Source organism: Cygnus olor, chromosome 2 (genome assembly GCF_009769625.2).
Source record: "Cygnus olor isolate bCygOlo1 chromosome 2, bCygOlo1.pri.v2, whole genome shotgun sequence".
Lineage (NCBI taxonomy): Eukaryota > Metazoa > Chordata > Aves > Anseriformes > Anatidae > Cygnus > Cygnus olor.
This window is the reverse complement of record NC_049170.1, coordinates 110,073,657-110,100,243: the sequence shown is the minus strand read 5'-3', so window position 1 is coordinate 110,100,243 and position 26,587 is coordinate 110,073,657. Positions and strand designations below refer to the sequence as shown.

At 38.8% G+C, this 26,587-nt stretch overlaps 1 long non-coding RNA gene across 1 annotated transcript; it reads left to right on the top strand.

Moving 5' to 3' along the window:
- The first annotated feature begins 773 nt into the window (after positions 1–773).
- LOC121065801 lies at positions 774–16,589 on the top strand. The gene is made up of 3 exons (XR_005817317.1): positions 774–846; positions 1,261–1,310; positions 16,398–16,589. It is a non-coding gene; the product is annotated as an uncharacterized LOC121065801 (long non-coding RNA).
- The last annotated feature ends 9,998 nt before the right edge of the window (positions 16,590–26,587 follow it).

The window sequence follows — 26,587 nt, the reverse complement described above, 5'->3', positions numbered from 1 at the left end:
CCTATTGAAAGTGCATAGCAGGTTCTTCTCCAGCAACAAAAAAAGCCTCTTCCACTCCAAACATAAGAGCGCTACCTCAGCAAGACTGGTCTCTGCATTTCTTCTGAAGGTTGATGGTAATGAATTCCTCTCTGAGGTTTAATATTGAGCAAAATAAACTGCATTTTCTTCCTGTTAAAAACACTTTCATTGTGAAATGTCAACATAAATTCTGAGTTACAATGCCTGATATCAATTACCTCCATAACTATCTGGACAGCTATGCAGCTATGTGAGGGAGCTGTGCTAATTTAAAGTGGTTTCATCAAGTTCTTTAGAAAAAGATATGAATGTAGGCTTTATTTACATTCCCCCTCCTCCTTCTGTTTACCCAAATAGCTTTGTGAAGCTGAGCAAGATTCCTCTGGTTCTTGAAGACAACTACTCTTTTTTTCTTTCTTTTCCCAGACATTATTTTACAGTGATATTATTCTATTTGCCCACTTACAAGCAATGTGTGAACAGCAAAGCTGACTTACACAGTTTACCATCACCCTTCATACAGCAATTGGTCACTTGTGACTCAATTTCAAACGCAGAAGTGTCTCTGAAGTTTCTTGGTCAAACGGAGGTTCAAAGAGAAGTCTTCTGTCTAGGAAGTCCAGGTAGAAACTACCCCTCAGGCATGAGTATGTTTTCTTGTCATGCTGCATCATGGTGCACAGGGAAGTGAAAGTTTCTTGCAATTGCAGTTTTATCTATATATACCTTTTTTTTTTTTTTTTTTCCTCTTAGGTTTTTCTGCAGATTAAAATTTCCAGATTTTTAGTCTTGAGTGTAATTGCGGCTGAATTGCACTTAATTCAGGTAAGTGGAGAAACTTCTGGTTAATTTGATATTGTTCTTTAGGAAGATGACATATAGACAGGGTTGGAGTAATGTCTCATTTCCCTGATGTAATGTAATATGTGTTTTTAAATGATTGGATGTGAGTGTTAACAGCAGAATTGTTCAGTCACAACTAACATATATAGCTTTCAAGAAGCAACAGCTCAATAATATTATTGGTGTTAATTGAATTTTGCCCACTGTTTTTTATCTAAGTCCTTCTTAACTGTTTTTCAGTGTCTTAAATTCTGGGATGTATTAGCTTCTGAACAATGTTATTAAATGACCAAATAAGAGAATATGACAGACATGTTGGAGTTTAGATAATTATATTTGCTGCTTTTTTCTAAATATAAATGTTAACTGTGATGAAATTTTCTTTTATGTTTTCAGGGGGAAGAAGTCAAAAAGAAAGCCAACTTTCAACTTTAGTCTAAAAACTAGTAAGTTAGACATTATTATTACTTAATGCCTATGGACACATCACTAATTAATTGCTTATTCCATGTCAATTAATTCCATATCAAATAATGGGATATCAGTTTCATATTGTTTATATACCAGGTAGTCATACCTACAGAGAATCTCAGAAAATTCATATCATTCTCCAAATTGAAATGCAGTCACAAAATACACGTGGCATTTTCATATTATTATTATTCATAATATTATCCATGATTATGAAGACAACTTTTACAATTTTTATAACTGTACTTGGTTTTAAGGAAGTTTCTATCTCAAAATACAAAGTGTTGCTTTTTATTCTGTAATTGAATGTTAATATTGCAAAGTTAATAATGTATTGTGGAAACTGCTAGCACAATTATTATTGAAAAACAAATGATGTTTCTTTTAAATACAAAGAAACAATTACAGTAACAAATAAGAATATTCTGGAAGACAATAATGGATAGCTCATAAAAGCAGAACACTTATTTAATAAGAGGCAGCTGAAACTCAAAATTGGCAAATATGAAGTGATGCACATGGGAAAGACAAGCCTAACTTTGCATATAAAAAGATGGGCTGTGAGCTCCCATTATCACCCTGGAGTGAAATCTTAGGGTTATGACTCATATTTCCGTGCAAACACGAACTCAGTGCTTGGTATCAGTCAAAAAGCAATTCAAAATTTTGAAAATATGAGGAAAAAAGCTGAGACTAAGACTGAGAACATCATTATTGTGACTCAGAATAAATCCACGACTCACTTGTAGTTCAAATGTTATGTCCCTCTTTCCAAGGAGAATAGAGCAGAAATGGAAAAAGTCTAGGGCTGGGCAGTGAAGATGAGAAGGTGGTGAACATAATCTTTCTATATTTCAGTAAAGTCTTTGATGCCTTCCCTCTCAGAATCCTTCTGGACAAATTGTCCGTCTGTGAGACAAAGAGGTTCATGCCACTCTGGGTAATGAACTGGCTCAGTGGCAGAGCTCTAGGCTTGTAGTAAATAGGGCTACAGTAAATGGTGTGCATGGTCACCAGTGTTGTTCCTCACTGGCCCTAGTTCTAGGGCCAGTCCTGTTCAACATTTTTATCAATGATCTGGATACAGGAGTGGAGTGCATCCTCAGCAAGTTTGCTGATGATACTAAACTAGGAGGTGCTGTTGACTCCTTGGAGGAGTGGGAGATCTTGCAGAGGGATCTAGATAGGTTGCATCTGGGTGATTAGCAATGGCATAAAGCTCAACAAAGGAAAATGCCAGGTGCTGCACCTGGGACAGAGTAATGCTGGACACAGGCACAGACCAGGAGACAAGTGGCTGGAGAGCAGCTCTGCAGAAAGGGGCCTGGGGGTGCTGGTGGCAGCAGCTCAGCATGAGCCAGCAGCATGCCCTGTCAGCCAAGAGAACAAACCACATTTTGGGGAACATTAAACACAGTATTGCCCACCAGTCAAAAGAGGTGATTTTCCTGCTATATTTAGCATTGGTGCAGCCTCACCTTGAGTATTGTGTGCAGTTCTGGGCTCCACAATATAAAAAGAGATGTTAAAGTCCTTGAAAGTGTCCAGAGGAGGGCAAGAAAGTTGCTAAAAGGGCTGGAAGGCATGTCCTGTGAGAAGAGGCTGAGGACATTTGGGTTGTCTAGTGTGGAGGAGAGAAGGCCGAGAGGTGACCTCATGGATCTCTGCAACTTCCTGGGGAGGGGAAGTGGAGAGGGAGGTGCTGGCCTCTTCTCCCTGGTCGCCGATGACAGAATGCGTGGGAATGGCAAAAGTTTGTACCAGGGGAGGTTCAGACTAGATATAAGGAAAAATTTCTTTACTGTGAGGGTTGTCAAACACTGGAACAGGCTTCCTAGAGAGGTGGTTTGATGCCCCATGCCTGTCAGTGTTTAAGAGGTGTTTGGATAATGCTCTCAAAAATATGTTTTGACTTTTGATTAGCCCTGAATAGGTCCAGGCTAGATGATCGCTGAAGATCCCTTCCAACTGAACTATTCTATTCTATTCTGTTCTGTGCCATGCCATGCCATGCCATTTCCAAATCACAGGTGACTCAGTAAAGTGGGATTCTTCAACCTGGGAAAGAGATGAATTTGGGGAAGGGAGTTGTAACGAAAGTCTACAAAATGTGGAGAAACATGGAAAGGGCAGAGAGGAATTTGTCATTCATTATCTCCTGAATGGAAACAGGAGGGTGTGATCTGCTGGTCGTAGGAGCCATAATCAAGGCTACCACCATGAGTTTGCTCTTCATTCAGGGGGCAAGAGACCTATGGAACTCTGCCACTGAGGATACTAGAGGTTTCTGTGTGTCTCAGGGGAGACTGGACAAATTCATGAAAGGGAAATCCATGGAGAAGTATTGCAATTGTAGAAGACACAGCTAGTTCAGCACACTTCTGAGCTAAGAATGTAAGAATGGGAGACAATTGGGGTGGGGAGGAGGGGGTTCAGCATATACTTAGTCTGCTATTACACCCAAGCACTCTCTTAAGGCACTTGTGGGAAAAAGCACAGTGGGCTAGATGAAACTATGGACTTACCCACTACAGCCACTTTCAGAGTCTTACTCTAAGGATCTTGGCTTAAAGTGATTTGCAGCTGAATTCTAGATTTTTGCTTTGACACATTGTTTTTCAAAATCTTCAGACTTTCAGGGAATGTCCCCTCTCCTCCAAACCTCAGTCTGTTGAATGTTACATTGTATGATCAAATTCAAAGGAAAGAAATGCATAAAAGATTAAAAAATAAGCATTTGAAGTATTTTGAAGTTCCTATCTGTCAAGTAGTGTTTGACCCCTCTCTGCTGGATTATTCATTTTATATCAGCATTATATTAGAAATTTACTGTTCAGTGTACTAACCCAAGATTATTAAAAATTAAAATGTACTAGTTTAGCTCTCACTTTTTATTCTGAAGTTCTTTTTCCAATGTACCATAATAATGCAACACAATAAACCTAAAACCCAGAAAAGGAAAAGCAGACAATAACCATCGTCTGACAGTATAAAGGAATATTTTGTAAGATATTGTAGCTTTGCCTGTGTTTTTAATTCCCTAATCATAACCTGGTCTCTCATCACATCACTCTTGCTCTGTGGCTAAGATGACTGCTATTTGCCTGAGGTCACATAAAACACCTTGAAGAGCTGCATCACAGCGTCAGGTTCCTGGCGTTGGGTACCCTGCTCAGAGCAGGCACTGGCAATGTCTGCAATATCTTAAATGCCAGGACTGCCTGTGGTCCACCTTCAGTTTGGCAAAGTAAGTAGCAGTCAGGCTTCTTTTTATGGAAGCATATTGCTGTGTAGGAAAATCCCCACAAAACAGATGACTGATCCTTTCTTGGTACAGAGGCAAATTAAAAATAGCATGTTTTTTCTCCTTTATTTTTTTTCCCCTCAAATAGTATCTTTTGATCTAAGTTCTTTGTGAACCAGGAATATATACCGGTTTAATGCATTGGTCTGTTTTTAAGAAACATTTTTTTTTTTTTTCTGTGGGTAAGGAGCTTTTTGGGTTCCTCGTGGTTCTGGCTGTGGTTGTTGTGATCTACATATCCTCTGCATTTGGCAGTTTCTCTGGAGAGACTGCAGTCTTCAAATCAACAGAAATGTGAAAAATTTGGGAACTCAGGCTGAATTATAGGCAGCTTAGTTGGGGAAATTCCTTTTAAAAGGAATACTTTCAGAACATTCCCAGAGACTAATTCAGTAGTATACAGTGTAATACTGGTTTCAGCTGCTGCATAGCTGATACATAAGTGTGTTCAACATTTACATATTCATTCATTTTAGATCACTAACCTTTCCATTGCTTTAGTTTGAAAATTTGTTGTTGTGGTTTAGCCCGGCTGGCAGCCAAACACCACACAGCCGTTCGCTCACCCTCCCCCCTCCCTCTCCGGGATGGGGGAGAGAAACGGGAAAGTGAAGTCTGTGAGTTGAGATAAAGACAGTTTATTAAGACAGGGAAAAGAATAACAACAACAATAATAATAATAATAGTATTAATAGTAATAATGTGTACGAAATAAGTGATGCACAATGCAATTGCTCACCACCCGTTGACCGATGCCCAGCCAATCCCCGAGCAGCCGGCCCCCCCCTCCACCCCGGCTAGCCACCCCTATATATTGTTCAGCATGACGTCAGATGGTATGGAATACCCCTTTGGCCAGTTTGGGTCAGCTGTCCTGGGTCTGTCCCCTCCCAGCTCCTGCTGCATCCCTAGCCTGCTCGCTAGCAGGACAGAGCGAGAAGCTGAAAAGTCCTTGGCTTGGTGTAAGCACTGCTCTACAACAATTAAAACATCAGCATGTTATCAGCGCTCTTCTCATTCTAATCCAAAACATAGCACCCTGCCAGCTACTAGGAGGAAAATTAACTCTGTCCTACCTGAAACCAGGACATTTGTTCAACAGGTTTTGTCTTTTTGTTTAATCTTTTCCAGTTAGTCCAGGATCTTTGGCCTCTTCAGCTTCTCCATTTTTTACATGACTGATCCAGGCAGACAAACTGCTGTCTGTAGCTTGGGACTACAAAACCATCCAACAATGGCATGTCGGTTGCCAAACAGTAGCCAGTTTGTCCAGCAGCTAGAGCTTGGTTTTAATTAGCTCAGAAATCCCTTTCTGTCAGAAGACGTTATATTCAGTTGCATTAAATGTTTGCTTTGTGACCAGTTAACATGTTTACATGTGTGTAGGGACATGCATTTGCACAGTTGAAATTCTGATCACTATTTGGCACTTGAATCTTTGATACACATTTGGAGTTATTGTACCCAGAACATTGTTTTTGTGTATTACTCCATTTCGTATAGGCCCCTGCAATAGTTCTCTTGCTTGTAATCTAACAAATTTTCTGTCAAGCTCATAGTCAGCCACTTTGCAGAAATTTCCGCACCCCAAAAATCAGATCTGTATTATAAGTGGACTCTGCTGACATAGGCCTGGTGAGAAGTGCATCTGCACTAGCTCTGTGTTTGGGGAGGTGGCAAAAGGAAGCACCAACACTTGTGCTCCAGGAGTTTGTGAAGTGCCAGCATACCAGGTTTTGGGTTAATGACATAATTTTTCCTACTATTTGCTATGTGAAGCAGTATGCAATACACATGTAGGAACAAATATGACTTGGGGAGGAAGCTAAAGCAAAGACAACCATGGAACTTGTGTTTTGAACCTGTTTTCTAATGCTTTTTTTTTTTTTTTCTCAATTTTTCATAGAGTGGAGTACAGACTTGAAGGAATTCAGTGCGTGATAGCTATGCTTATTATTATCTCATATACCCTTTAAGGAAGGGTAGAACTGTTTTTCCAGTTACATTATGGGAAAAAAATATATTAGCAGAGTACTCTGATGACTACATTAAAGGGGAAAGATTAATGTTGATTTCTGTTCTCCATCGCCCCTGAGAAACACTATGAACTTGTATGGTAGCCACATAAGTAATATTGAAAATTGTTCATTTATAAACCCTTTCAATTTAGGAAGCAAGTATACATGGTGAAGTGGATTGGGTGACTCACAGAGGGACATGATTATTTTTCACCCCCTGACACAAATTCTTATTTATTCCAGGCAATGAACATGGCAGGAAGTAACCATCATTCATTTCACATCTCTGTATGTACCTCTGTGTAATCTGCCAGAGTGTAAAGAACATATAACATTTAAAAGAAAAAAAAAAGTGGAATAAAAAAAAATATTCTCAAAGGAGGGTATAGCAGTTTTTAAGAAATGCTTTATAAAAATATAGTGATCTGCAACTGAAAAGGCTAAGCAGCTGGTTGTGAAATTTGCTTGTATTGGCTTAAGGGATCTGAGTTTATGGCCCAGCTTGTCCATGGCTTTCTGTTGCTATACTAACGAGATCTTACCTCTGTGTGCCTTTGTGTTCAATATGTGCAATGATAAAGATATTTCTTTCTTCTACTTGACTTACAAGCTCTTTGGATTAGTGATAGAGTTTGTATCTGGCCATGTATGCATACAGTTTGTTGCCTTTGGGTGTTATAATTAGAATAATGTTCCTGGTTCCAGAAGGAAAACCATTCAGTAGGAATGAGAATAATAATATAAACAGTATATTACTATACAAAAGAATGTTTCCTAAACCCTAGGAAAAACTCCTAGGTGCACCTTAACAAGCTATTTGTAATGAAGAATCACTTGGCAGCCTGGGTTCCTTTAATGGACCTTACAAAGTACAGTAAGCCTCACCATCTGCTGCACCCTCTAATTACCAGTGAGAAAAGGACACTTTTCCTTGCTGCACCACACAAAGAGATATGATTTAGATGTGTATGTTACTTATCCAATGTAACATACATCTGTTGTGTTCTCATATTTTAGACACAAATCCAGGAGGAGGCACAAATAGCCTTGCCTGAGAATGTACATCCTTTTTGTTGTACTGGCACACACGTAGTCTTACTATTGGGTAAACCTTCTGCAATTTCTTTTCCCATTTTTTTTTCTGTGTAAGTAATTTTGCTCATGATCTGCCCCTGTGTTTATTTGTGAAGTAACAAGTATAGGTTGAGATGCTATTTTACAGACTTAAGGTTACTTCAGAAAAAACAAGTCAGCCCTGGAAAGTCTTTAACCTTTTTTTGAGAGACAGTGCCTAGAGAGAGAACAAGTGAGAGGCAAAATAAATCACAGCCCTTTTCAGAGGTTTTCCCTTTTCTCTGAGCTCTCTGTGACTACAGAAGGGAGGAAAATCTCTTGCACTCATGTAAGTTGAGGAAAAGTGACAAGAGGTTTGGCCCGGTTCTGCCTTCCTCTCCTGTTTGTGCAGAGAGGTTGCTGGGTCAGGACAAAAAAAAAGAAACAGCACAAAGAAGGACACTGTGATACCTACCCATCATCCCGCATCTGACCTGTGTCTTTGAAAAAGCTGGGAGTAGCTATGGGAAGGAAGCAAATTTTTGCTGGGAGCTGAGGGTGACAGCAAGGAGGCAGCACTGTGACCTCCATGAGAAGTGGTGCGGTCTCCTACTACCCAAGCTAGAATCACAGAGCAGGTCTGGATGCAGAGTTGGCCAAGATGTCTGCTAGTCACCAGGTGGGTGCAGCAGGTGGGTGCACAGGTGCAGGGTGCTGCACCAGTGGTGCAGCAGGTCCAGAGGCAAGTCAGTGGTCCAGACCAACTAGTACCTGGCCCGGCACAGGTGTAGCTACAATTAAATTCAAGCAGGGACCACAGGTGAGGACCTGAGCTTAAACAGTTTGGGAGTGATGGTAGTGAACATCCCCACAGAGGCCTCTCCCAGGGCTCTTTTTGCAGCAGCCTGCTTCAAGGCTACCCAGCTGCACCATGTCAGAGCTGGTCTTGGCCACAGACAGCCTAACACTTAGGGTTTGGAGAGGCATGGGGCTGTGGTCAAGGCCCTGACAGTTGGAGAAGTGAATGTGGGTTTTCTCTGCTAGTCATTTTGTGGAACAAACTGATGGAAATGCAGCAGGACCCAAAGGAGGATTCTTGTGAAGCTGTGAGGAAAGTATATTGTTATTCATTGGAAAGAAAAATGTGAATGGAGCTGAAAGAGCGTGAATGTGCCTCTATTTCCTCTGACTCAAGTCATATTAATGATGGAGAAGCTGTTCTGTGTTGCTGAGTATGTTTTCATTGTCAGGGGCACATTGCTGCAAGTATGCTCCCACATCAAAATCCAAGCACATCTGAATTATAAACTTCTAAAAAATGGAATACACCTGTTGAACTTACAGTTTTATGGGTTGATTTCGGTGCAGGGGATGATAAGTGAGACCTGATCTTACTGGCAACATGGCTTATAGCACTTCACCAAGGCAAACAGTAGCTGCCATGTCAAGAACTGTAGCTTGTGGGCAAACAAGAGCAGATGTGTTAAAAACATTCAGTCATGATTCAAAGATTGCAGGAGTCTTATGATGCAAAGGCAATCCACTTCAGAGAATACACACTGCTGTAGCTAAGATAAGATTTGGGACCAAATAAATTTATGAACACAGCAAGCTTTAGGAACATTCCTAATCCTGATTGTTCCTTTGGCTTGCATAGCTTTCCATGGTAAGGGCAGGAGGCCTTCTTCATGTCTGCTTACTGTCTGTGCATGGACCTATTTTGCTTTCAAATCCTGAGGAATTACAGATCCTTAACTCCCATCAGTAAAATATATCTTACATTTTCTTTTGTGGTATTACTCTTCTTCCTCATTTCAGAATCTGAGAAACTGACTATGGTCAAAGATGCAGTGTTGCAAAATCTTACTTCCAGTGACGTTATCAGGCTTTGCTGTTTGCACTGTGGTAATGCAGAGTAAGGTCTCTCTGCACCTGCAGACTGAAAAATCCAAATATTAGCTGCTATTATAAATGTGCAGAAAAGGCTCCTTGCTTTGACTGTAAGCAAGCAGCAGTTGGCATGGCTGTATGAGACAACTCTTTATGGACTGGCACAAAAATTTTATTTTCCTGAATGAGCATGCATGAGAAAGGAACCTGATCTCTGGACTAGTAACCTCTGGGCTTTGGTACTGAGGGTAATCAGTGGTACTGGAGGTATGTGAACAACTTGTGACTCAATTTTGTGGTTAAAAAAAAAAAAAGTTCTTAAAAACAAACTCCATGGGGCAGGCCTGGTACTTATTTGTTGTTTGTTTGTTTATTTTTTGGCAAAGCAAACAATAGACCTGAAAAATATTTTCATGTCAACCTGGACTCTTTTATTTAACTTGTTTTAATAAAAATATTATTTTGAAGTCATCTAGCTTTCCAAAACTTTTTCTTCATTTAATTTGGCACTGAATGATTGAGTTATTTTGCTCATTTAAAAAAAAAAAAAAGATGAAAAGATGAATAGCATTATGGCACATAGGAAGAAAATAGAAAATGCCAGGGCTCACTGGAGTTAATATAAACAGGAGAGAGAAAGATAACAAAAATCATTCTCAAAATGCATTACTAGGAAAAGGAAGTACTGAGCAACTCCCAGTGAGAAGACAAAACTATTACTGGATATTGGGAAAACTGGAGTGTTTAAGTGCCGTTTTTGCTTCATTTTCACTAACCAGGATAAATGTGGCCAGATGGCTAACACAATGAACATCGGTGACAGATGGGTAAGTGCTCTAACTAGCATCAGAAAAAAACAGGTTAGAGATGCTTGTGAATTGGCAGGGCCTGATGAAACTCACCCTGGAATACTTAACGAGATAGCTGAGACTGTCCCTGCTCCTTCAAGATGAGGTTCCAGAAGATGGGAAGGGAAAACCATAATCATGATTTTTAAAGAGAAAATATAAGAGAAGCAGAGAAGCAAGAGGGGGACCAAGAGAATCATCGAGCAATAAATATATCTTCTGAACCCAGAGAAATACAAATTAGCAATCCATTTATCAAGAACAGAAAGCATCTCTTGAAAAGAATAAACCATACCAAACCAACCTAATTATCTCTTGAGACATCATGGAATAGAGAGGCAGTTATAAATAGCATGTCTTTGATAAAGCTTTTGATATTGTCTTAGATGACAGTTTCCAAAACAGCCAAGAAACAGCCTAGAGGTATCTACTGCAAAGCAGCTTTGTGGCTGGTTGGGAAACACACAGTCATGGTAGTTACCAGCAGCTTATGACAAAATTGAGAGAATGGACCTTAAGGGGGTTCTCCAAGGCATTAGTCCTGGGTCCGGATGTTTTCATCTGGGGTCTGATCAACGAAATAAAGAATACTCATGTTAACTATGCAAGTAGTGACCAAGGGTACTGAGCAGATAAGATCACTTTGCATGACAGGGATGTGATTAACAGCAGATCTTCAATATCTAGAACATGGTTAGGAGACATGGGGCTGGAAAGATCTGGATTTAATCCATGCACCTTCCACAAAGTGTACAGAAGTGTCTGCTACCTTTTTGGACAGAAAAATCTAATCTGCTCCTGAAAGTCTTTGGTGAGGGAGGCTCCATAATCTCTCCAAACAATTAAGTACAGTGTTTCACTGTACTTACTGTTAAAAAAATTTCCCAAATGTCTCACCTAGGAGTTTACTGCAGCTGAAGCTTATTGCTTCTTGATTTATCCAGAAGATAAACGTAGGCCGTTTTCTGTCCTTGCAGCAATTTTTCATATGTTAGAGGACGGTGCAGAGCCGCAACTGAGCCAGTTGTTTTTATATTTTATATAGTTGATTACTCCTGCTTAAGTGCAGTATGTTGTATTCCTTCCCATCAAATGCCACCCTATTTCTTTTTCCAGCCTATATCTCCAAGTTGTCAATATCAGTTTTGATCATTTTTTGGTTTTATTGCTTTTGGTTTTCTGGCACTGTATTTCAGTCTTTTCCCTAGTCTCATATATCATTGCAAAAACTTATAAAACAATATAATAAATGTTATACTGGCACATATAAAAATGAAAATCATATGTAGCTCAAACACAGCAATGCTTTAACTCAGCTTGTCACCTAAGCTGGGGTGATGCACTTCAACTGAGGCCTGGACCAGTAGCAGAGAATCCAGGAAAGATAAATGAGAAAGATCAGAGGTCTTATCTGGGATGTTTAAAGATGTGGTTTAACCCTTACAAATGGCCAAGTATCGCACAGCCACTCACTCACTTTTCCCACGTGGAATGAGGGAGACAATCAGAAAGGTAAAAATGCGAGAACTCATGAGTTGAGATAAGGACAGTTTACTAGGTAAAGCAAAAGCCACGCATGCAAGCAAAGCAAAAACAGGAATTCATTCGCTGCACTTCCAGGAGAGCAGGGCTCATCATGTGTTTCATGGGAAGACAAACAACATCACTCCAAATGTTCCCCACTTGCTCCTTCTTTCAAAGCTTTCTCGGCTTTTATTGCTGAGAATGACATTGTATGTTATGGGATATCCTTTTGGTCAGTCTGGGCCAGATGTCCTGGCTCTGTTCCCTCCCAGCTCCTGGTGCACCCTCAGCTTCCTCCTGGCAGGACAGCATGAGAAGTAGAAAAGTTCTTGGCTCTGTGTGAGCACTGCTCTGCAACAACTAAAACATTGGTGTGTTATCACCACTACTTTCATCAAAAATCCAAAATAGCATCATACATGCCTCTATAAGGAAATTAACTCTATCCCAGTCAGAACCATGACAGAAGGAACTGAAGCTGTTAAATAGGGAAAGCAGCAGACTTAGAGGAGAGCACCTTCAAGCATGCAGAAGTCTGAGCCAACAGCAAGGTAATGGGCTGCATTCTCAGTCTGCTGGAAATAGGTCAGAAGCAATGAGCTCTAACTGCAATAGGAATATTGAGGTTAGACATCAAGAAGTAGTTTTTGTTGGAAAGTGCAACCAAGCACAGGCATAGATGTGCTGAGGGAGGCTGTGAAATCTCTATTAACAGTGGCATTAAGAACAGTGAGAGTAATATCTGCTGAGGGCAGTTTAACAAGGATCTTTTCTTGTGTAGGAGTACAATCTGTGATCCTTAGAGCTCCAAATAAATTTTTTAACAAAATGGTTAAGAATTTAAGATTTTTTTTTTCCACTGTACATCTTCCTGATTTTGGTCTTAATTCAGAAAGAGGAATGGATTTAGTGAATTTTAGTAACACTTGGGGAAAAAAAAAGAAACCCAAATCTAGTCAAGACTTAAATCTATGCTATCCTTGGGTTAAAGAAATAAATAAACTACAGATCAGTATTGTATCTTTTGTCTGATAGTATGGGAAATAAACAACAGGACCCTAGGCACTAGTGTGTCTTCTGTCCCAGAGCACAGCCTGGGCTGGACAGAGTTCATATCTCAAATGAACGTGAAACTGATCTGTGTTCTCTGTTTTGGAAGAATAAATGTGGCCTTCAGAAGTATTTGGGTCACTTACTGTGTCTTTTATACCATACCTGGTCTACCAAAGCTATTACACCAGTCAGTAGGACAGAGTTTTTTATATCAATGAATGTCTCAAAAAAGCTTAAATGAATTGTAATGAATACTTTAATACTGGCACCAGCTAAAAGCATAATACTAGCTAAGATAACACCCACACCCACACATAGGCTCCTCAAGCATCGTTTCTATAGTATAAGTAGTCTCATAACTTAAATATTTTGGTAGTTATTTTTGCATTAGGAATAAAACAAACATTTGTAGAGTAGCAATGTTGTATTATTGGTGTTAAAAGTAGGTCTCAGTATGCATGAGAAACAGCTGCTCTTCCTGAATGGAAAAGTGATATATTTGTTCCAATGGGTGAAACATCCTTCTAGTAACTGAGCACACATCAGTGTGAACAGCACTCATGCCTTAATATGACCAGCAGAGTTTTGCATTGTAAACAGTTGATTTAGAAAAATGTGATGAAATCTAAGTTCATAACAAAAACATCGAGTACCATAGGGAAATAGTATTACATAGCTTTTGCGTTTCCTTGCTTTCCTTCTTTTTACAACATGCTATTTGTTTGCACCGAATAACTCTTTTGAAATGAAATTTCAAAGCTCTTACAAATGATGTGCACACCTCTTCTACAACAGTTAGTTGAATTTTCCATCTCCTTTTTTCCCTTTGTTTGTTTTACTTGAACAAATACACAAACAAAAGATGCAGTATAGCAAGGTTTAAACCTATGCTTTAAACCTTTAAAAATACAATTCCAGAGGCTTTTTGAAAGAGACCGAACTCTGAAAGTGATGTTCAGATCCTATTTTTCACTATTTTTTAATCATAAGTTGAACTATAAAGCTGGGAGAGCAATTTATCTGAATACTTAAGCACTCTTTCTCATACATAAATATTTTTCTTCTTTCAGAATGCAAATCTTCCTTGCTTCACTGGTATATGACTTGTGAGGCACAGGTAAAGTTGTCTGCATGACTAGAAACTGAGGCTTGTCTCTAGCTTTCGTAAAACTAAAATCTTCTTTTTAGATACTCTGACACTAAAATACAGAATGTATGAGCTAGTGTATCTATAGGATATATCTATATATATATGAAATTTTATAGGGTGAGCAGCAGCTAAATCCTGATCTGCTGTTCAGCAAGAACTATACAAGAGCAAGATGCTGCCAGTAGAGAACAAGGAAGAATATGGTAATTACTTGTTTGTTCATTTATCTAATACACAATTTGAACTGTGAAGTTTGTGTAATGTGCAGCTTGAATTTGCCAACTTGAATGAAATCTTTACAAGTTTCTTGTTCCCTTCTTTGTGATCTCGTTCTTTTCTCAAAATACTTTCAGCAAGTAATTCTTAATATTTAGATATTAAGCTTTAGAGTTCTCTTGATTCTAAAGGAACTAATTTTTAACAGTCTTTGTTAATGATTTCAGCTATAAATTGTTTTTACCTAAATCTTTTGTACTCCAAACTTATGTAATAAATTTAATGATATTAACATCTTTGTAGAAGATTATTTAACATTTTTATATTATTATTATTATTATTATTGTTATTGTTATTATTATTATTTTATTACCTTGCTACTGACTGGTTCTACTTTTGTCTGCAAAAATGGCTTTAGGGAATTTCAGAAAAGTAATGGTAGGTCTCAGTTATAGCCAAGTCTTCCTACCAATGTAAGGGGAAATGTTTGTAATTCTCATTAGTGTATTTAAAAGGAACAAAATCCCCTTATGCTCTTGCTTGAATGTTTGTAAGGATTTGCAGCAACTTAAAGAAATGAATAAGCTGTTGAGTGGTTGATAGGAAGAAATCATTACAGTTCACGTTGCAAATGAGCCCACCTGTCAGGGGAGCTCTGCAGAAAATTGCCCTCAATTTTCGTATAGGACTTTGGCAAAAAGAGCAGGTGACTCATGAGAAAATTCTTTTCTGTGTCTGCTATCTTGTTTCATGTCAGGGGTAAGAACTAAGTAGAGACTTGTGAAGAATTATTCAGTGAATTATAAGTGGAAAATGAGAAACTTGAATTTCATTTCAGTGATGAGAAAAACTCCTTGGAATATTTTTAAAAGGAGCTCAGTGTGAGCCAAAGAGCAGGAGATGGTCCTGATATCAATGATGCTATCTAAATATACTGAAGCGAAAACTGGATAAGCAATTGAAAAAATGTTGGTAGGTAACTGGCAAAATGAAATAGGTAAATTTTGGACTAACTTATTTTCAGTAAGGCAGAAAAGCAAAGTGGATTTTTAAAATGGATCTGAGAAAATAGTCACCAGAAAAATATTATTATTTTATATATTTAGATACAAGAAATTTACAAAATCCAGGGTAGTTAAAAATCTTAGGTTATCCTTAGTGGGGTGGGTTTTTTTAGGTGATGGTCTGTTGGATTCATGCACCTAAAAGCAGTTTTTTTTTCGTCTCCTTCATCCTTTTCAGCTTTTCTCTTTTCTCTCTCTCTCTTTTTTTTTTTTTTTCCTTTTCACTATTTTCTTCCATTATTGAACTATGCAATGTGTTCAGACAGTATATACTTTCACAGTACATTAATATATCCTAGCAGTTATATTTATAAACAGATGCAAGTGTCTGGCAGGATGGATCATTATTTTGGGGCTCAGATGTTATTAATTAACACCAGGAATGTTGTGAAATAAGCTTGAAATCAGACCTCCCCCCTCCTGATGCAATGTGAATGGTTAAGTACTTTTCCTTTCAAATAATAATAGAAGGAACCCCTCCTCTTACTACATTGTGAAACAGTATGAGTAATCAGTAAGTAATTACTGAAACTGTTGAAAATGGATGGATGTTGAAAATCCCTAAAAAATCCTGAAAAATGTTTTTTCCTTTCACTGTCGCTGATTTTATTTGGCAGAAGTCTCCAAATGCGCTGAACTTATTTATTTATTTTTCCTGGTACTTTTTTAAAAATTATTATTAATCTTTCTTTTCTTTTTACTTAGAGTTCTGTAGGTAAAGTGACCTGACAGAGATGTTCCATTCAGAGGGGTTCTACCAAACTTATAGCACTTCAACTATTCTGTAAATAGATATGGAAGGGGATGCTCTGTGTAGACAAGAATGTAGAAACTCTTGTACTGGATCAGACCAAAGGCTTGTTTAGCCCAATATCTTGTCTGATAATACTTCTGTTCTAAGGAAAGGATTGAAGGAAATGACTGAACACTGTGTTCTTTCAGGTTCCAGTAAAAAACTGTTAATGACTGCCTGAACTGCTTTCAAATTATCAAGAAGTCTTGATGGACTTATTTTCCATCAGCCTTTTGGAACCTCTTTGTAAGTTTGGCCTCAGTGACATCTTTATGTTTCAAATCTGATTCACATGCTTTGTTTAAAAATAATTAAGAATAAATGCTTTTTATGTGTGTTTGTTTTTGTTTTGATTTAAAACTTCTGCTTGAAAATAGTGCCCTAGATACAAGAGATATAAATAAGGAATCATTTCTCACCCTTCATATTTGGATGTTGTCTCAATGGCTTTCTAAATCAGAGAATACTATTTTAGTTTCTGCTAACACAAACTATTTTCTCCATGTCTTTGATAATTTTAGTTACCCTTGTCTTACTGTTGTGGAAGCTTACAGTATACACTCTTCAAGATGGGATAACTGGAAACGTACTCAGTATGCAAAATGTGTGGCATCTACGTTTGTGTACTGATGTAGTAATATATATATATTTTTTATTCCTCCCCTTCCCCCCCCCCCCCCCCCCCAAATTGTCTGCAGTGACTTGATGCTCTTTCACATGCAGTATTAACAGCTTCAGAGCTCTTTGCTGCATACAGACTTAAGGATGCTTTTCTCAAGGTGAATTCTTCATGTTCACTACTCCTGATTGGGATTTCCTGTCTTTGTATGCTGTCCCTGTCATTAATGTTGTCATGTGAATGTGGCACGGAGATGAGAGGAAAGCTCTCTTGGTAAAAGATCTTCAGGACTGTGCAGTCTTCATTGTTCAAGAACAAGGAACAATTAAGGCAGTTCACTGTAGCAGGCAAATTTTACTCATCCTTTCCTGCAGTGTTCTCCTATCAAGTGCTACCTGTCAGGAAAGTTTTCAAAGTTCATAAATATCGCCTGATATGGAAGCATCCTATCATGCAGTTTTGCTCCACCTTCCTTTTCTGAACTCCTGAGAAGCTGTCTGTCAGAACAACTGTATCTGAATTTGGAAAAGCACAAAAATTAACAAGACATCACTGTATGAATGAGGACCTCTTCTGGCTGTTTCCATGAGCTTTCCCCATTAAGAACCACACTGAAAATATCTGGGTCAGAAAAGTGCAGCTAAAGAAAACACTGCGTACAAGAATGATACTATAATAATCCGAGTCCCTGTTGTCACACTTTTTAAATGGATGGGTGAGTGGCCTCTATGATCTGAATATTTAATATGCCTAGTTTTTGAGGCCCCTTGCATTTTGCTGCTTAACAGCTCAGATCTTAGTTTCTTTACTTTCTTTATTGTAGTAGCTGATGTAAGGCACTAACTGCAGAACACTTACAGAATTCAAAGGCAGTGACCTGTGAAAACTAGCTAGCAGTGGCCTGCTTAGAGATAAAGACAAAAAGTAAAAGCAAACCTCATGTCTTGTATATTATCTACAGAAAACCATGTTTTATGTGTAAAAACTTATGTATTTTTCCTACCAATTGAATTTCCTGGAATGTAAACATGTCATTATAAAACAGTTGTAGAAGGAAAATCACAAAACAGACCAAATTTCCTTAATCCAAAGCATCTTTTTTGGATACCTTTTCCATATTAATCCCAGTGCCCAATAGACCATGTCAAGTGTAGTCCCACTGACTTTATGTGACTAAATCATTCTATTCCCCCAAAATAGAGCTATTTATGAAAGTAAGAGAGGCAGGATTTTGCCCTTTATTTATCCCCGTAGTGCCTCCCCAAAGTCAAACATATGTCTGCTAAGCATCATTCAGAAATTGTTAGCACAATTTAGTTGGACACTTCTATACTGACCCAGTGACAGATGGTAGTATGGGAGTATGGTGTTTGAATGTATTATAAGTCCTGGGTAGGTGAAGCAACCTGTATTTAAGGAGATCCATTTCTGAAGCTCCTGAGTTTTCACCCCGAGTGTGAGGATTTTTTGATGAATTACTGTTTCTCTTTTCCTTCTGGCTACAGTTCGATTAGTATACTGAATACCTCTCCTTTATGAAAGTTCAGAGTACGCATTTCATTTCAAAGAGTGAATCACACAGAACATAATTTTCTTGGTTTACTGTCTATTATTGTAGTTTGCTATTGGCACTGTCAGAGCACCCAAAGGCTCAACCAGATTCTTAAAATACTTTGTGCTGGGCACCATACAGACTTATTAAAAGAAGTTTCTTGTCTGGAATGAGACAATGAGGTCACTCAATATGATGAACGATGGAAGAGAATGATAGTGATATTTTTGGTCTCTTTATTCTTTAGCATGCTTCTTAAAAATTATTGCATATGACAAGGGTGTGACTGGTCAGCATACTCCATCAATATAAGTTTCAGTAAAAAATGCAAATAACGGAGTCTGTTTCTGAATAGCAAGTATTAACAATTGTCCAAATGAATCCATGGTAGCAAGCAATCAGCTCCAAGTCATTAACTCCTTCCTTAATTACAGAGGAGCCAAGATTGTAGATTCACTTTGTAGCTCACGAAGAAGAAAATGTTCTTCAGCTGAGCCTTCCAGCATTAGTTGCTGAAAGACTTCAGCTTCTATCAAACTGATCATTTGATAATGACAGCACAGCATTAACATCACTGGTTTAATATTTTTATTAGACAATTGCAAATATTTTGCCCATATGAATCATTAAGCTACTGTGAAATGGGGAAACTTGTTTTGTTCTGCAGTCAGATGTTTACAAAGCATCACTCTGTACCAGGCCTTAGTTTCTGACAAATATAAGGGACAATAAAGATGAAATTGGAACTCCATTTTTGAACTTCAGCTTTGGACAGGTTTTCTGATATAAGTTTTCTGAGTTTGCAGTCTTTGTTATTTTAACTTTGATTTGGTCAAACTTTGCAGTTTTATTAAGTTGTATTATTTATGTAGGATTTATGGTAGTATGGTATTATTTATGGTAGTAGGAAGGCAGGCGGGATGGTAGAATCATAGAATCATTTAGGTTGGGAAGACCTTCAAGATAATTAAGTCCAACCATTCCTGGTGGCAGGAATGGAAAAACATTTCCAGGTAAGAAATTAGGGTGGTGGAGTTGTGTCCTGGTTTCAGTTAGGACAGAGTTAATTTTCCTCCTAGTAGCTGGTAGGGTGCTATGTTTTGGATTAGAATGAGAAGAGCGCTGATAACATGCTGATGTTTTAATTGTTGTAGAGCAGTGCTTACACCAAGCCAAGGACTTTTCAGCCTCTCTCTGTCCTGCTAGCGAGCAGGCTAGGGATGCAGCAGGAGCTGGGAGGGGACAGACCCAGGACAGCTGACCCAAACTGGCCAAAGGGGTATTCCATACCATCTGACGTCATGCTGAACAATATATAGGGGTGGCTAGCCGGGGTGGAGGGGGGGGCCGGCTGCTCGGGGATTGGCTGGGCATCGGTCAGGGGGTGGTGAGCAATTGCATTGTGCATCACTTATTTCGTACACATTATTACTATTAATACTATTATTATTATTATTATTATTGTTGTTATTCTTTTCCCTGTCTTAATAAACTGTCTTTATCTCAACTCACAGACTTCACTTTCCCGTTTCTCTCCCCCATCCCGGAGAGGGAGGGGGGAGGGTGAGCGAACGGCTGTGTGGTGTTTGGCTGCCAGCCGGGCTAAACCACAAGTTGACTGAAAAGGAGAAATGTAGTCGTGAGCTGCAGCAAACTATGAGAGAGGAAGCAAAGTCCAGTCTGAGGTTACGTGGTAGCTGGTAGAAGATGAGTTGTCCGCTCTCTCTGTTTATGGCCTCTAAACTGCTGAAGTCTTTAGAAAACATCCCTACTTCTGCCTTTCACATTCTGCTGCTTCTTCCTTATGAATGGGATTTCTGTATGGACTCTGATAGCAGAGAATGGGAAAGAGTCCATTCAACTTATATTTAGATAGATAGGTCAGGATGCTGATAGACAGAAAGTCTTGGAGAAATCAGCCCAGCAGAGCAAACTTTCTAAATGATTGGATTATTATTATTATTTTTTTTTCTGGACTCATTATTTGCTTAAAATGATAAGTTTGCTAACTAGGCATGCCAAACATGACAAAGCATTTTTTCCTGGGAACAGATTATTACACCGATTAGACTGTCTATATTTTATCATTCTGTTTCTCGAAAGTTTGTGTGTGTGTGTGTCTCCACATTCAGGCACATGTGCATGAGTGCGAGGCTAACCATCTTGGCAAAGCTACTCAAAGATGAGCTGCAACTTGAACAGCTGCAAAGTCTCTGAACAACAGAATTATTCATAGCACATAAAGGAAGAAAACCTCTTGAAAAAGGTTCAAACACAATTATGGGAGGATCAAACTTTAATTTTTGATTTGAATGAACCAGCTCCTGAAGGAGTATGTAAGATGGGCACATTGGGATAATGGTGTTATTTCAAAGTCCTTTTTGCATTTAAAAGTAAGCAGAATGCAGCAAAAATATTGAGATCTGTGTGCAAAATTTATCTGTTTGCTTTCTTTCTGACAGTGTAAAATTAGGAATCCTGTGTCATGGCCAGACAAACATGTAGTATTATAGAGAATAACATTCTGTGTGACTACAGTCCTCAATGTAGAAAGGTCTGAAAGCATGTGGTTGGTTCAACTATGTCTATTTTGCTTAGAGCTACAGAATTGCTTACATATCTTAATGATACACTAATTCAGAGATCATCCTTTTTGGCATAGGGATTAAGCCAGAGGGTGTGCTTTAATCCTGAGAAGACTGTATCTGAATCTAATGCTCTTGCTTTGGTTTTGTGTAGTCAGATTTTTTTGCATGTGCCCAATGCTACTTATAGTTTAAAAGATTATGTGAAGCTAAAGAATATAAATCTCCAAGTACAGAGGTCAAACATTTAAAAAGGAAGATTACAGTGTTCTTTCCTCCCTTGTTAATACAAGTAAAAACAGTCATCAACTTGCTCACAGGTTACGCTGTTGTCCACAACTGTACTGCTTGCTTTCTCTGCATCAAATAGCAAGTGGCAATACTCAGAACAAAATGACACTTACAAATATATTTTATTCATAGGGAATTCACATGTTCAATTTTGGTATGCCTCAGGCAGCCAGCTGGAGTGTAAAGTGAGTATCGTGTGGCTTTCCCCTAACACCTGTTGTTGCAGATAGCAGCATGCCTTAATGGCAGGCTCTTTCCCAATGACACCAGTTAGCGATATTTATGATTCCACTTTCCTATCTCCCCACAGCTTTCCTATTAATTTAGACCAGGTCATATGTAGGGTGAAATACTGATTCAACCGTGAACTCAGTCTTGCCTTTAGAAATATGTTGGATATGGGTGAGTGCATGTGACACTGCCAGACACACCATTCTGCAGTGAGTGAGAGAGAGGGAGAGGCATGCAGAGCTGAGAGATGTTGCGTAGCCCCATTGTATTCATTGTACCATTAGAAAACAAAACCTACAAAGCACCTGACAAAATAATCAGCTAGAATTTCTTACACCAAAGCAAAAAGTATTTTCTTGCCTGGTGTAAATCATATAACTCTTTGCCACAGCGTTTTTAGGAGGTAAAAGTGTAAGCGCATTAAAAAGAAAGATAGAGCAAGTGTTACCTCTGTCAGTGGTTATTTATTTATTTATTTATTGCATAGTGATAAAGTTGGTTCAGGAAGTTCTTGAAACTGATTGCTAGATGCAGAGAAGGCATTTAGTGGAATGATGCCTCTGTTTTACCTATTTCTTTAATAAGCCTCTGAGGTATACACACTAGAGGATGATATTTAGAGACAGTCCTTCTAAGACAAGCCCTTTCCTCCAGTACCTTAGTTGATTTTACTGTATTAACTGTTACTGAAGATTTCAGATCACTTTTATGTGCTGGCCTGAAAAATGATGTTCCGTCTGAAGCTTTGAGCCATTCCTGTGTAGATGTCCAGTGATGGCTGAGGGTAAGTAAGTTCCAGTCACTCATTCAATCTAATGTTAAATGCAAGTCAGATTTCTCGCTATTCCCCTGAGGTAGGATAGTTGGCAATATGGACCTGTGGGGTAAACCTGTTCTGCCTTGTTCTAGACCTTGACTAAGAACACAGAGATCTGAATACACTCATCTGGTTTGCCTGTTTTGTTTTAAGATTTTTTTTCCTTTCTGTTAGTAGTGATTTAGTGGGTTTATGGTTGGAGGGGAGAGTACAGACATTATCCATTACTTAAACGAGTAGTTATTTACAATGTTTTAAAATGTCTTGTCACTGGGGAGAAATAACAGAATGATAGTTTAATTTGGGCTGGAAGGTACCTCTGAATATCAGCTGTATAGACATCAACCTGTCCTGCCTAAAGCATGGTCAACTTACAGCAAGCTGCTCAGGTCTATGCTTTGAATATCTTTAAGGACAGAGATTCCACAGCTTTTCTAGGCAACATGTACCAGCATTTGACCAACATTATGATGCAAATTTTTTTTCATATGTAATTGGAATTTTCCTTTTAAAAATTGCAGCAAATGAAATTTCCTTTTACAAATGTCCTTGTGTGCCTTTAAGAAGAATCTGTCTCTGTCTTCTCTATACCATTGCATTAGGCATTTGTAGACAGCAACAAAGTCTCCCTTGGCCTTCATTTCTTAAGGCTGAGTAGAATCAGATCTGTCAGCCTCTAGTTACAGGTTTTGTGCTCCAGCTACCGGATGTGCACCACCTTGATGGCTCTCTGTTCTATTTGCTACTGCATTTCATGTCCTTTTGATCATACTGCAAGATGGAAACTGGACACGGTGCTCAGACATCATCTTACAACAACCAAGAACATCACTTCCCTGGACCTGCTGGCTGCATACTTTCTACAGCACGGTTTGCATTTGTGCCACAAGAGCACACTGCTAACCTATGTTCAGCTTGTTGCACATGCAGCCTGTAGCCTGCAGCTCCTTTTAGGTAAAGTTTCTCTTTAGCCAGTTAATTCCCCATCTGAAGTGCTGCATGGACTTATTATTCCTCTAGAATAGGATGTTGAACTTCCTGATTTTGCCATTAGCCTGCCTCTCCAGCCTGTCAAGGTCCCTTTGAATAGCAGCCCTGAGCTCCATGGCTAATGTTGGTCAGATAAGGAAAATAGATCAAACATTTGAAATATTTTAAAGAATAAAGCAAAAAGGTATACTGGTGTGTTTGTGTGTGGGGAGAGAAAGAACAACTTTTTAACACTGGATTGCACTGAGGGGCCACTGCATGTGTCAGTATACCCTACAGCACAAATGAAGCCATGTTTCAATCGTGAAGTGCTCTTTAAGAAGAGCATGATTCTCTTAGTGAGATACTTATGACACTCCCCAAGGTATGTAGATATACAATAGTCAAAGCACAGATACGAAGATGTTTCCAATACCTTACTACATTCAAGGTTAGGGACATGATTCAGAAACTCAGCAGATGCTGTGACTCAAGTAACTGCTGATGCACTTGGCAGCATGTCTGTATGTACAAACACTAGGAAGTACATTTTCATTTCAGTGTACATGGAAATTAGGCATGCAATTCATGTTGCCTACCAAATAATGGTATCCTTCTTCTCCATGCACTAGCCAGGAACTTCCAAGACTCATGAGCTCAGCAGAGGAAAATGCCTGTTACAGTTGCTGTTATAATGTCATATATGTATTCTCTAGGTCTTAATAAGCAGCAGAAGAAATAATTTACCTGTAAGCTGCACCTCTTCTGAAAAATGAATCATATACAACCATGTAACGGTGTCTGTAGTGGGTCAGAATACGGTCCATTGGCTTAATTATGTTTACTCTGGCAGCAAGCGTATAAGAAACTTAACATAGCCTGTTCAGCAGGTTTCTTTCTCCATGATTCTGGTCAGGAGTCTCCTCCTGAAGTACAGAAATTCTTAACATCTACAACCATCAGTGCCAACGAATTCCCCAGCTTGATTTCGCCTTGTTTATGAAGAACTACATCTCTTTTCTTTTCTGGTCCTGCACCCTCCTAGTTTCATTTGAATTTTCTTTGTTCAAGAAGCAGTGAGTTACCAGACTACTTCAGAGAAACAGAAGCGATCACAGTCTATATTTTCTGCTTCATCTTTTCTTTCGTCCTGCCTGGTGCTCTTGATCAGCCTGCTTACAACTGAGCTATGGGAATTGGGAGCTTCTGCTCCAACAAGTTTTGTTTTGTATTTCTATCTGAATTCTTTTGTACTAGTTGGCAAAGTTAGCAGGTTGTACATAGCAGTGGCCAGAACAGAGAGAAGAAAAGTATGTGCAATCAGAAATGTTTTAATTTGTTGTGTTGGCAGGCTAAAAACACACCCACACAGGGCCACAAGAAGGCGGAGGAGCAGTCTCATGATTCAATACCAAAACAATTTCTGTGTTCACTTAGGTTCCTGTTATATATATACCCTCAGAAATGGGAACATCACATGCAGTGTTGTGTTGCTGTGGCAATGTGACACGGGTAGGACTCAAGCAACGGTGTGTGTTGTGGACACTTAACGTGGGGGTCAGCTCACCCAGCTGATAAGCTCAGGTAACTTCAGGGAAGCAAGACAGCAAATGCAGAATGAGGGCTGTCAAAGAGGCTGTGAGTTTGCTGCTATTTTGGGTGCATTTAAGTCACTGGAATAGCTTTGTTTTGTTTCTTGTTGGCAGTTTTGTGGAACTCTGATGCAAAAACCTACTCTTTGGTTTGCTGTATCCTCCAGGGTTTTGCTAGTTACTGTAAAGTTATGGCTAAATTAACACACACCTTTTTTTTTTTTTTTTTTTTTTTTTCCTTCCAATTTTTGGGCTGTTTCCTACTACCATTGTACTAACTTGGATATTTATCTTATTTTTATGTGATGGTAAGAAACTTTTCTGAGATGTGAGCTATTTAAAAATGAAGAAATATGTCCAGAGGTCTGGTATCCACCAGCAACACTGAAAAAGTGGCAGTCCTGAAACAGCAGTGTTAGCAGAGCATTCATACCATAGAAGACATAAAATTGTATTAAATCTAATGGACAACACATTTTTGACTAAAAGACTGATATGTTTTGACAAGAAAAGATGACATAACAATAACTGGATATGGAAGTTTGAAATAAATAAAAAAATACAGGCTTAGTAATTTAGAATAACATAAGACACAAATGCTTTATGAAAAGGCAATGTATAATATTTGGTTTTAATAGATCTTTGTGTCAAAGAGGTATAATTGACAAAGTTCTCTGATGTAGATTTAAAAGAAAATAATCTGACCATGTGCTAAAACACTTGTTACACACATTTCAATGGTAACAAGATTAGGTAGATAATAAGGCTAATATGTATCCAAAAGCATCAACCACTCATGAAGCAAAAATGGCTGGCCTCCAGGGGCACCTGCCTTAGAGTCTAACAAAATCATTGGTGCACATATCAAATGTCACAGTTCTTGATTTGGTAGACAAAGGACTATGCTGAGTTATAATATATTACTGTGCAAAGACTCTTGATGTGGAAGATTAGAAAGTCACAAACTCTGGGTCAGAGCACCAAGCACACAGGCAGTGCTCCAATGTCCCTGCTTCAATGGGAGTTGTGTTTGACAGCCTGGAACTTGACTATGAAGAGGGGAAAAACAGTGTGCTTTTGTTGTAGCCTGGGCAGATAAGATAATGCTGGTCACTGAAGCATTTGGTTTTGAAAACTTGTAACACACACACGGGGAAAGGAGAGAAAAACAGAGATTTTATCTGCAAAACTGGTGCTTTTGAAGTATTAACTGAGTTATTCAGTGTCCTGGGAGCAAGTGGCAGGAAGAGCATCAGGAGGAATGTCGGATTAAATATGATGTACTGATGAAGGCATGAATAACATTTTATCTGAAGCACTGACAAGATGTAGTTGAGAGTATCCTAGCCTAGCATTTTCCTTTTGACTTTTTCTCCGATCTTTCATTTTGCATGTTCTGGTAGAGCTTATTCTTCTGTGTAATACTTCAGGAAGGGAAGGGAAAAGCAGGCTGGAGATGCTGCTCAGGTTTCAAACACTGTTAGCAATGTTACCATTAATGCTGGTTTTAGTGGGAGGGTAAACTCTGTTCACTGTTCTAGTTTCTTCTTCCCAAAATGTAAGTCTATAGGAATAAATCTCAGCCCATGTGAATAACTGTGTAGGTATTCCTATGTTTTAGCCATTTGAATAATTGGCCTAGTAAATGACTGTTGCTTGAGATGCTCTATTCTTCTCACCTTT